This window comes from Gouania willdenowi, chromosome 20 (assembly GCF_900634775.1).
Source record: "Gouania willdenowi chromosome 20, fGouWil2.1, whole genome shotgun sequence".
NCBI lineage: Eukaryota > Metazoa > Chordata > Actinopteri > Blenniiformes > Gobiesocidae > Gouania > Gouania willdenowi.
This window is the reverse complement of record NC_041063.1, coordinates 24,769,002-24,781,375: the sequence shown is the minus strand read 5'-3', so window position 1 is coordinate 24,781,375 and position 12,374 is coordinate 24,769,002. Positions and strand designations below refer to the sequence as shown.

Genomic DNA, 12,374 nt, shown 5'->3' with positions numbered 1-12,374 from the left:
CTGTCAGTGGTTTGCAGGTTTTCAAAGGCATGTGAGGAATGTTCTCACTGGGATTGACAAGATGTGAATTCATGTAAAATAATTATCATCTCATGTTAGCACTTTTTATTTTATATTACACACTAAGGGGGTAAGAAAAAGTCTATTTGGTATCTATCCAAAAAATGTCATTCAGTGCCAGCCATTTTCAGTTTGAGCATTTTGACTGATTTTTAAAGACCCACAGAATACTTTGTGCTATGACAATCTGAGTTTTGACCAGATTCTGAAAGATTAAAGTCTTTAATTTCGCCACAAAAAACACTTTTGTTTCTAGCTTGTTTCGTTCTTCTGTAATCCACAGTTGAATAAAGGCAAGTTTCACACAAATTGCCAGTTTGTGACAAAAAGCTGAGAAAAACTGCTTTTTCTGAAAAAACTTAGTGACTTTGAAGCAATTTTTTTTTTTTGCTTTAGTGACACCTCAACATTTGTTTCCTTCTATAAAACTACAAAAAACAACACTGAGACGGCTTTTGATGGCAACATTATTATTATTTTGCTATCTGGCTCAGAGTTGAATGTTTTACTTATTGTATTTTGTATCTCCTCGCCCCCGTCAATCACACAAACGTAACTTCTTCCTCCCGATGCGCAGAAATTACCCGTTTAGCCCGATTAGTTGATTAGTTTTATCTCACAATCGCGACAATATCAATAATCCATTCAGGTCCACACATGTTCTGTGTTAGTATGTGGTGCTGTGAGCTGCTGGATACTTCACAATATCACTCCGTAGCGCCATAATCTCCCTCGTTCCTGCTTCTTCCTCCTTATCAGTGGCTAATCGATCATCTAAAGGTGCCCCGCTGCCACCTTCAGGGCACAGTTGGTCACTACATCACACTACAGCTTAGATATTAATGAGGGACCTTCGCCAGGGTGTGTTTTAGTAATAATCTTCATGAAAAAACGTAATTGACGTAATATTACATCAATGGCACCGAGCGTTTGGATTTTAAATGACGTATTATTACGTCAATGGCACTGAATGAGTTAATCATGTTTTCTTAACAAAAAACATAATTGCGCTAACATAAGCATAGCACGTCACTAGGTGTCAGTGGACCACATCAGATCTTGTTAAACAATGTCACTCCTCAATACATTTTAGTTTGGGAGTTATTTTATTTTCATAAAACCAGAATACCTCTAAAACCAATTTGATTATAATTTTCAACACGATAGGAATTATAAAGCACCCAAAGTCTGGCTGCATCAAATCTAGTGTGTATCATCATGAACAGGTTTTAATACTAAGTATTTTAAAATTATCCAACGTCAACCACCAAATCTCCTCTTTGCCAGATATTGGCAGTTATCAGGATTAATTATCCTAATCATGGAATCATGGAACCTCAATCATTTACACTTCAAAGGCTTGGTCCAAATGTATGAGCAACCCCATATCCAACATAACTGAATCAAATTTCATAAAGATCTGTCAATTACAATCCGAATTGTGAATTTTGAAAATTTGCCAATATATATGGACTTTTTTTTACATTTTTTAAACTGATCCAGAATCAATATTTTGATCCAAATCCCGTCCAAGATTTAATGGAATCTTCCATTGGGTAAGGTCTATTGTTGGTTAGAAATGTTGCCAAATTCCATTAAGTATATTTGATGCAATTCTGCTAAAAAAACAACATCCCCCGCCAGATTGGTTGTCATAACTCACAACCTTTTCCTAAATGTCCTGAATCTAAGAACGTAGATGTATACATGAGAAAATATCACATCGGAATATAAAATGACCATCTTAAACAGCTGTCCCCTTTGAAGATACCTCAAACATAGTAAAGAAAAACGGAACAAGGGCAATAACTCCTAAAAAGACATTTGCGCGCTTCTCATTTTCAAACTCCATCAAGGTATTGATACCCTGAACATATCAAATTTGGTTATCCTATCTTAAACGTTTTCTGAGGTAAAGCTGTCCCCTTTGAAGATTCCTCAAACAGAGTCCAAAAAACGGAACAAGAATAAAAAAACTCCAGAAAAAAACATTTGCACGCTTCTCATTTTCGAACTCCATCAAGGTATTTATAACCTGAAGCCACACACCACATTTGGTTATCCTATTTTAAACAGTTTCTGTGAAAAGCTGTCCCCTTTAACTCCAACAGACAAACGAAGCTGACACCTATATCCCCCTTCTACACTTTGTGGTGGGGGGATATAAAACACAGGTGAAAATATGACCTCATGGTGGAAGGTAATAATGTCGTCAAGTAGTGGAGGAAAGCCATCTCATGAATGAGGGAGTCTTATCCTGAACTTTTCACGATGTTCCATACCCAATAACCCTGAGTTGAGAAAAAAAACTACACTGAACTTTCCTGTGAGGTAATGCTCCAAACATTTCCTCATTCCATCTTTAAAATTATAATCTGGTCCCTTTAAACTTTGTCACTCAACGGGAAACAGCGAGTCATCACATCCAAGGTCATACGCTACAACGCATCTGAGGCACTGCTCATTATTTATTCAGCAAATTAATTAAATTCACATTGTTGGTCTAGTTTGCCACTGACCGTCTGTATAAAAAGGACCCCATCTGTGTAAACACAGCAAACAATCATGCTTATGATAAAATATGCTTTTTTGTCATTTTCCGGCTAACGATGAATTCTTGTGGTGTGAACAGCTGTGAGTGTTACAGCGCAACACCTTTTATAAATATAGTCATTGGCAGCGTTTGGTGCCAACTCGGCCAGGAAGAGACAAAGAGACGCTGTTTACAACAACATTTAATGCATCTGTGGAGTCTGTGATGAAAGCTGCTCTGCCTCTGAGGAAGACTGGCAGTTGACCTTCGAAACATGTCAGGAAATCAAAGTAAACTTCCTGGAAAAAAGTTTTAATAAATGAAACCTCAACATATTATTCAAAAATGAATTAATTTGCGGGAATTATGACGCAAAAGTCAAGAAAACATCAAAATGATCAGCAGATGCCTCCGAAGAAGTCTGTCAGTCAGGAGATCAAAGTAAATTTCCTGAAAAAAAGTTATTTGAATAAATGAAACCTTGACATATGATTTAAAAAAATAAGACAAAATTAACTTTCTGGAATTATTAAGCGTAAGTCAAGAGAACAGAGTGATCAGTAGACGCCTTTGAAGAAGACTGGCAGTTGACAGTCGAAACATGTCAATAGATCAATGTAAATTTCCTGAAAAAAGTTGTCTGAATAAATGATACCTTAACATACTTTTTATAAGCTGCTGGAATTATTATGCTGGAGTCAAGAAAAAAATCAAAGCTATCAGCAGACTTCTCTAAAGAAGACTGGCAGTTGATAGTCGAAATATGTCAGGAGATCAAATTAAAGTATCTGAAAAAAATCTGTCTAAGTAAATGAAGTCTTAACATATTTAGAAAGAAGACAAAACTAAATCTCTGAAATTATTACACGGAAATCAAGAAAAGAGAGCGATCAGCAGATGTTTCTGAAGAAAACTGGCAGTTGACAGTAGAAACATGTCCGGAGATCAAAGTAAATTTCCTGAGAAAAAGTTGTCAGAATAAATGAAACCTTAACATACTTTTCTGCCACTGCTGTCCATCCATCCATCCATCCATGACTTCTTAATAAATCAGACTTGACTCCCACATCACACATCTGTGCAACACCTCCTATTTTCACCGTAAAAACATTGCAGGCCTGCGACCATCACTCAGTCGACCAAAAACTGTAAATCTCTTCCATACCTTAATTTCCTCCACACAGAACTACTGCAACTCACTGCTTTTCTTCATTTCAAACAAAAGCACCCAGAAGCTTCAATATATCCCGTACAGCTCTGCATCAGTGCTTTGCAACACACAAAATCACAAGTACATCACACCTGTCTCCACACGCATCAATGCTGCTACTCTGACCCTTTGCCATGCAGTTCGAACCAAACAGTTTGAAAATTAGTAAAATAAGTTAAAAAAAAAAGTTAATTTATCTTCTGTGTCTAAATGCAAATGCTGTGTTTTTCCAAAGTCATCAGTCATGGAATCCATCCATCTTCTACTGCTCATCTGTGGTCAGGTAGTGGGGGCAGCATCCTGAGCAGCGAGGCCTACACTTCCCTCTCTCTGGCCACTTCTTCCAGCTCTAACTGAGGGATCTCAAAGCGTTCCCAGGCCAGCCGATAAATAGTCTTTCGGTCATGACCCAAACCTCATGACCATAGGTGAGGATAGAAACAAAGATCTACCGGTAAATCGAGAGCTTTGCCGTTTGGCTCACCTCCCTCTTCAACATGACGGATCAATGCGGACGCCGCACCAATCTGCCTGTAGAGCTCTCACTCCATCCTTCCCTCAATCGTGAATAATCCTTTGGTACTTGATCTCATCCCCAACCCGCAGAAGGCACTCCACCTTTTTCTGGTTGAGAACCATGGACCCGGATTTGGAGGTGCTGATTCTCATACTGATCCAATGAGAGTTGAAGATCACGGCCTAGTGGAGCCAATAGAACCACATCATCTGCAAAAAGCAGTGACACAATCCTGAGGCCAAACAAACCGGACCTCCTCCTAGCCCTGACTGCACCTAGAAATTCTGTCCGTACAAGTTATTTAGAGAATCGGTGACAAAGGGCATCCCTGGTGGAGTTACTGCCAGCAATATGAATCAAGCTCTGGAACCGGTCTTAAAAGGGGGACGGATTAGGAGGAAAAAAAGAAATGCTTATTTGATGCATCAATCATTAATTCATTGGATTGGATTGCGGCCCCCATAATCAATCACATCATGAGGCGCTAAAAGATTCATACCCCTACCACCCAAATGTGGAACTCCCTAATAGAAAGTCTGAGGGAACCAAGGATTATAGTCCTTTAAAAAAAGGCAGAAAAATATTTTTAGTAGCTTTTGTGATGTTTCAATTATTTGTTAATTCTTTCATTGAGATACTCAAGGTATATTTGTGATGTCTGTCTTTTAAAGCCTATTCCCTCTGCCTTCACCAACAGTAAACGCACTAAGAATAAATCATGACTACTCCGTCCTATTAAGACTGAAGTTACTTCGTCCTCATTGTTTCAATGTCTCTGTGATGAGAACCAAAATGACAGCAGCTGAGTGCTAAGTGACAGCAATTATAACAAAGACTGCACCACAGCTCCAGCAGAAGACGGTGAAGGAAACCCGGATATTAATTCTGGTTTGCAATTATGAAATCAGAGACTTGATGATGTTTTTTTTTTTAAAAAGAAAGAAGAATAATGAGCTTTTATGCTTTAGTGCAAGCACTGACAGTCGAGCCCTGCAATGGTGCAACTACTCATAAACAAGCACTATGAACTGATTTAATGGAGCTTCCATTAAAGAGGAACGTTTATCAAATCTTTTTTTAGACAATCATAGTAGTTTTTAATAGATATAAATCGCTATTTATTATATCAGCTCAGTCGGTTTTGTTTTATTTTACACAATAAACATAAACATAGTAAAGTTAGCAACCTGTCAGATGCAGGTGGATAATGATCCACCGCAGCATTAGCGGTGACGCTCTGGGGAAATATAGCAGTGAGAAAAACAACACGTGTGTGTGTGTGTGTGTGTGTGTGTGTGTGTGTGTGTGTGTGTGTGTGTGTGTGTGTGTGTGTGTGTGTGATAGAGAGAGTGAACACCGATGCATTGTAAATGTTACTGAAATAAAAGTAGTTTATAAAACAACAATGTTCCATAAGAAAGGATTATTGTACTAGTTCAGATTACATCTTGTGCTTTATTAAATATATTTAGAATCAACTTAAATTAACTTCCATGTGTGGCAAACACAAAAAAAAAGCTTTTGTTAATTGAGCTTAAAATAAACTAGACAAACTGCATTTCCCAAAAAAAAGCAAGTGAGAATGCATAAGAGGAACCCCTTAAAGTCAGTATAACTCTATAAGCCAATAGCAGCAGCACTAGTGAACTAGTGATGGCAAAAGTATGTAGTAACTTACTAGTGTAGGGAATATAATCACTACCATAGTTAACTAGTTACAGAAATAAAAAAATAATGTTATAAAGTTGTGAAAAGTGTGCACTAACTGAAGTTTCCTATGAATCATGACAACCAATAAAAACTTACTATAGCAGTGTTTTTCAACCTTACGGTCGGGACCCCATGTGGGGTCGCAAAAGGAGGATTGCCTAAAATGTCTAGAAATTGGTAAAATAAAAAATAAAAATAACTTATCGGATTAAAGTTATATTTTTAAATACACATCACACAAAATAAATATCACATAACTGTATTATATACTTAAACATTTTAGTTCAAATACATAAATGATAATAAACGTGATCAAAAACTAATTCTAGAAAGAAAAAAAAATGTCTTTGGGGTCACTGGACATTTGGGATATCAAAACTGGGTCACAACCCAAAAAAGGTTGGGAACCTCTGCTCTATAGCAGCACACGTTCAAGTTTAGTTGGATTTGTGACTCAGATTTGTGTTATTTCATTTTAAAGTTATTATTCTATTTAATAATTTTTCATGGAACAAAAATTACTGTATCTATATTTACATACAGTACATTATTTAATACTAATAAGGGTTATTAAGTTAAATGCATGTTAATAAATACACAATATACATTAGAGATGGGGTGAGTTGGGGGCCCTGCTTCTTCTTCTGCTACCTTTCTGTTCAGATTTCCAGTTTCATACTACTTCTTATTATTGTCTCCCATCCCTCTGACCCCCCCAACCCCCCCCCCAGCTCTCTCCTTGCCTCTCCCCCGTTTCTATTACATATTGATCCTGTGTGTAACTATAAATGAATTTGCTGTGCTATAAATTTATGGAGCCCTCTGGCATTCATGGATTTATTCTAGCCCATCTCCTCTGAGATATTTAGTCCTCTGAGGTAATTTCAGGAGCTTTGCACGTCTTCACTGATGGCAAAATGCCAACCGCACAAAAGCTAGAGAATATGACACGTTGGGCCACATGTAGGTTGAAACGCAGACACACTTACACTCAGGAGGAATGAAACAATATGGCACAGTAATCGGCAGTGGCTGTGGTGTGTTTTTCCCCTTCAAATCTACACCTCAGGCCTTTTCCATTATTCTAATGACATATACCTACTGTTTTTGGACTGTGCAAGTAGCCTCATGTGTGACCGAAAGTAATTCTGTGACTCAAAAGAAACTGATGGTGTTTCCACAGAAGTAACGAGTGTTTGAAAACACATATCCATATTTCATAAAAAAAGGAGCTTTTGGCAGAAAGAAAGTTAAGTTTTAGCAACAGAAACTAATAAAAAAACAGTATGAATACATATAAATCTGGATTTACTATTTTGTGCCTATGTAGATTTGTTTACTAAACTTTTGGCCCCTAGTGGCCACAAGCGCCGCAGCACTGTCGCAAAAATGAACAGTCAGTCGGATCAGCCTTCCTTGTCTTTTGATTGTGTATGCAGACAGTAGTTGACCTGTCACTTCGGGATAAGGATTGGCTTTAAGGGCTGGGTTGGTCGTGCTGGGGTGCGAAGCGGGGCTGAACTTGCGTAGCGGTTGAAGGAGCTAGGAGTTAGGTAGTTGAGCACTTGTAAAAAGATCTTTGATTGGCTGAAAAGGCGTGTCACGCATCGTGGACTTCTAAAGCTCAAATACAGAGCCAAGAGAAGCTGCAAAAGTTTCCGTTTCCTCTTAGAACACTTAATTAGAGGTGATTATGATTTTTCACCAAAGGAAGCCAAAGAAAACTTACATACCGCAGCTTTAAGATTGTCTCCAAGCACCTCAACATGACCAAAGAACACAGCGATGACAACATTGAATGTTAGATGGTGGAAATATCTTCAACTTCATAAAGACATCAGCAAATTGTGTAGGAGTGATGAGTAAGCTGAATATAGTGAATAGAGAGCTTCTAAATTGGTCTCATTGCTGACTCCATTTCTAATTATCTTGCTGTCTTGCTGTCACTGTCAAATTACACGCAGAGTAGCGTGGGATGCAACAAGCCCATTCATATCCTAATAGTTTTCTGAAGATGTTGAAGCCTATTTCATCACAGTGGGTTAATCATTGAGGTCTGCATCTTATTTTTTTTGTTTAGTTTTTCTGGACAAAACCTCATTAGGAAGTTGAAAGCTTTTTTTTTTTTTTTATACAATTTTTTGTTTCTTGGTCAGTGCAAAAGCTCGGGAGACAGAAAGTCTGGTCACCATAGAAACAATGCCTGTGCTCAAAAGTTGAACAATAAATCAAAGGACAATGAAAGGAAAGCTCACTCTAATACGAACAAAAAAAAGAAAAGAGAAAATGCTATTGAAAGCATAAAATTAGGTTTTGAACATCAACTTTAATTAATTAGATAATTTCATGGTTGGCAAAGAGGAAAATAGGAGTTTGATTTGTATTTGAACCAATCAGAGAATGCTTTGGTCTTGCTACACGGTGATTGAGGAAATGTTTTCAATCTAACTTGACTCACAGATTTTTTTTTTCCACAACTGAATGAAAGCAAAATAAATCACTGTTTGAAACCTAGTGACTGTGACTAATAGTGAACCAAAGATTTACATTACATCACATATTAACGTCTTTCAGGCACACACTGAGTTCTGCCCATCTGCACCAAAAAAAGGAAGAAAAAGAAGAAATTATCTAACATAAAAGAGGATATTTGACAGCCTAAGATATAAAATGCCACCTTGCTCCATCACAGCTTTCAGAAAAACAATGTGGCGATTTTAAGGGTAGATTACGCTAGCTGCCATGTGTGAGCTGCTTTGCCTAGTCCATGTTCTAAAGATAAATCCACATCTTCAGCAAAATTGATTAGGTATGTCGAAATGTGACATTTTGTGGACAATGCATGATTTACTTGATTTAAAGCAGATTTAACCCTCCCATAAAGCAAGGGCCAAAGCTTATGCAAAGGCTAACAGCTGAAGATTGTCATTTCTGGCACGCCACCAATACTCATCGCCTCGTCTATCATCCATTACTATTTTAGAATGCATTAAAAACTCAATGAGTATATACTGTCTACTATATACTATAAGTATGGTTAGGATGATGAACGTTCCCACTGAAGTATACTTCCAAGTTTCCCAAGATGCCTTTGGAACAACAAAAAAACCTGAATCACACTGAGGCTAAATATCTCTGTTGATTCTCTGCCTTTGAAAGTTCTCAAAACATTTTAAGTGAGAAAGTGATTAAGTAGAATATCAACATGTGCTCATTTCATCCATGAAACTCAAATAAACATTTCTTTCCGATATTTTGAAGATTTGCAGAGACCCTCCATTGTGCGACTGACAAAACGTGAGGTAAACTTCAAAACAAGAGCCCTATTTACAAGAGTTAAAAAAAAACAATTGAAGACAAGAAGAGATGCTTTTATTTTGAAAAGTGGATGTTTACATTTTTTCGCTTCAAAGCCAGTCCCAGGATGGTTTTACGTTCCGCTCGCAATGTATCATGGGGCGGTTGAGCATGATTTGTGTGCCCACCGTGCATACTTAAAAAATTTCCCCATATACATCCGGGTATTTCCCACATACTCAATCTTTCTATACTATCTAATCTGTTTCACTCAGCTTTTAACATTGAACCACTCACTCACGCCTTTTACTGATGTTCTTTCTTTTTCCACTGAATCAGAAAATACAGATTTTATGCCAGATGCCAACCCATATTTTCTTTGTCGACTCACATTGTGTTTCTTTATCGATTAAACAAGGTTTTTCTAAAACCTTCAACAAAGACAAAGCTTATTTTATTTAAAAATATTGCATATTGTGCATTTACTGAAAATTGATAGTTTCAAAATACTTCTGTTTTACCTGTTTTTATATTACACATATTGTATATTAGGGTGGTCCAATTTTTGTGTGTTTTTTTTAATTTTTGTTTCTCTAGATTAGAAAGATTTTTCCATATCTTGACAAATTATTTGGGTCCATTATTTATGTAAATTAATTTAGATTTAGAGATTGCACAAGACACTTGAAAATTGCTCTGTACTATAACATAGCAAGCCAAACAAAGAAGGCATATTGGAAAATTTGTGGTTTTGTTTTGCAAAAACTAACTGAAACTTGCATAAAAATGTCTATTTCCATCAAACTTTGAGCAACTTTTGCAACCTCTAAAACATCTCTTCCAAATAATCATCTTCTGGATGCCAAAACCTACTTAAGGGTTCAAATCAAGGTTATCTGAAACTTTTGTTTCCATGCTTTGATGGACCAACCTAATTAATAGATATATATGCGACATGTTGCACTTATATTCACTTCAAATACACTTTTCCAGTTAGTTTTACTACAAAAACAACTTGCGTTTTGCCAGTTGACGTGTAAACATCCTTAATTCTTATTCACTTATACATCTGAATATAAGACATTTCTGATGTCTTATTTGCATGTGAATGAAACCATTTTAAAGCCATTAAAATGACTGCTGCCACACGCATAGATAATTGTAGCTATACAAATACTGGCTTCTTCATCGTTTTGAAGATTTTAGAAGTTAAAGGATGTAAATGTATATGGTGCGCATCATTTTTTTAAAATTATTTTCGTCCATTCCATCAAACTCATGGTTATGTGTAAAAAGGTGTTGTCACCAGACAGCTTGAGATGCAAATTATTCCTTATTCCCACAGAGAAGAAAAATACACCATTGCCTTCCTGAGCGAGATGCCCGTGTTTTCCATGTCTACAATCTGCTCCTCAGTGTGTGTGCATCCCTACAACTCGCCTCGGTTTGTTTGCTATTAGGACGGCCTGACTATTTCATTACAAGTCGACTGAACTCCCACTGAGTCTTTGAAGCTAGGAGACGGAAAGGCTTTCTCTCTCACAGATACTAATAACGGACTCGATAGGAAGAAGCATCTAGTTTGCATCTTCAAGTGTTGGAGTGTGGACGTGTACAAGTAAAGTTGATGTAATCACAAGCCTCGAGCCCAAGTAGCCCAGAGGGCAACGATGTAGGGATTCCAACCCCATGGCATAATGGACCATTAAAGCAGCAGTGGACAGAATGAAAGAGTTGGTCAAAGGCAGGACAAAGAGGAAAGAATAAATCACAAATATATCTAGATCAAAAAACCAAACAGTTTTTCACTGAAACACCCAAATAAGACCAAAATCAGAGTGAAGTCATATACTGAAACGGGGTAAATCGATAAACAAAGCAGAACAAAATCGACATCAAGCAAATAACTTTGACTGACGAAGAAAAACAAGACATTGCATTCTTCTACAGGACTCCAAATCCCACAATGTAATGCTCAAAATTTCTACAAAGCTCAAGCCAAATGAGTTGACCATTTGTATACGAACCCATTGTTTATGGTGGAGTCAATACCTAGTGTTGTGCTCAAGACCACACTACCCGAGACCAAGACGTGCCCGAGACCACAATGCATCGAAATCAGAACGCACCGAGACCAAGTCAAGACCAAGACGTTTGGAAGCCAAGACCAAGTCAAGACCAAGACGTTTGGAAGCCAAGACCGAGACAAGCAGAGACCAAGACCAAGAACATAAAAAAAATAATTCATGAAAGGGTTCAACAGTTAAAAAATGCATGATATTTATCGTTTTATCCAGTTCTTCTCCTTGTTATCTCATTGTTTTAAAAAAGTTTAAAAATAGCAGGAATTAGTGCTGGTCTTGAACATCCCGAGTCTGGGCAGTCCAAGACCAAAACAAGACCGATTAAAAAAGCTTCCGAGTACAAGACCATAACCTTTAAAATGTTGTCTCGAGACCGGTCTTGAGGCCAAGATTGGTCTCAAGTACTACAACACCACCAATAACTAAATGTAAAGCAGCATTTTCAACCTTTATGAGTAAATTCTAAGGATGCACCGATCAATCAGTGATCGGTCGAAACTTGCATATGAAACTGATCTTTTCTGCCTATCTTAAATACCTCTGCAAAGGTCTTAAAAGTTATGCGAATGCGTCTGCTACACGGATTTCCAACAACAGTCATCCGGAGCACAGTCAACCTGGTATGTCGACAGTTCAGCAGTATTACACAAATAAAAAAGAGAGCAAAGTATCACAATTTGTAATTTGTATAACTCGGAAATAAGTCGTGTTGGGGCTGCAAACAAAGCGTAACATCATTCACCATTTAAGAAATCACCACACCGCCGAGTATGCAGCATTTGAAGTTAGAAATCAAGCTAATGCTAACGCTAAAGCTAGCGGGAGCAAACTGGCACGCTGTTGGCTCTTATGAGCAGTGAAAAGGTCAAAGCTACTACGAGGAAAATGATGGAGTTCATGTTATTGGACATGATTACAACTTTTCTACAAGTGTTAGAACAACTAACCTGTTCCATGTTCATT

At 37.4% G+C, this 12,374-nt stretch overlaps 1 protein-coding gene across 1 annotated transcript in view; it reads right to left on the bottom strand.

The window, feature by feature from the left end:
* Window positions 1-12,374, bottom strand: part of LOC114454578 (contactin-associated protein-like 2) — a 375,848-nt gene that overhangs the window by 97,808 nt on the left and 265,666 nt on the right. The window lies entirely within an intron of this gene.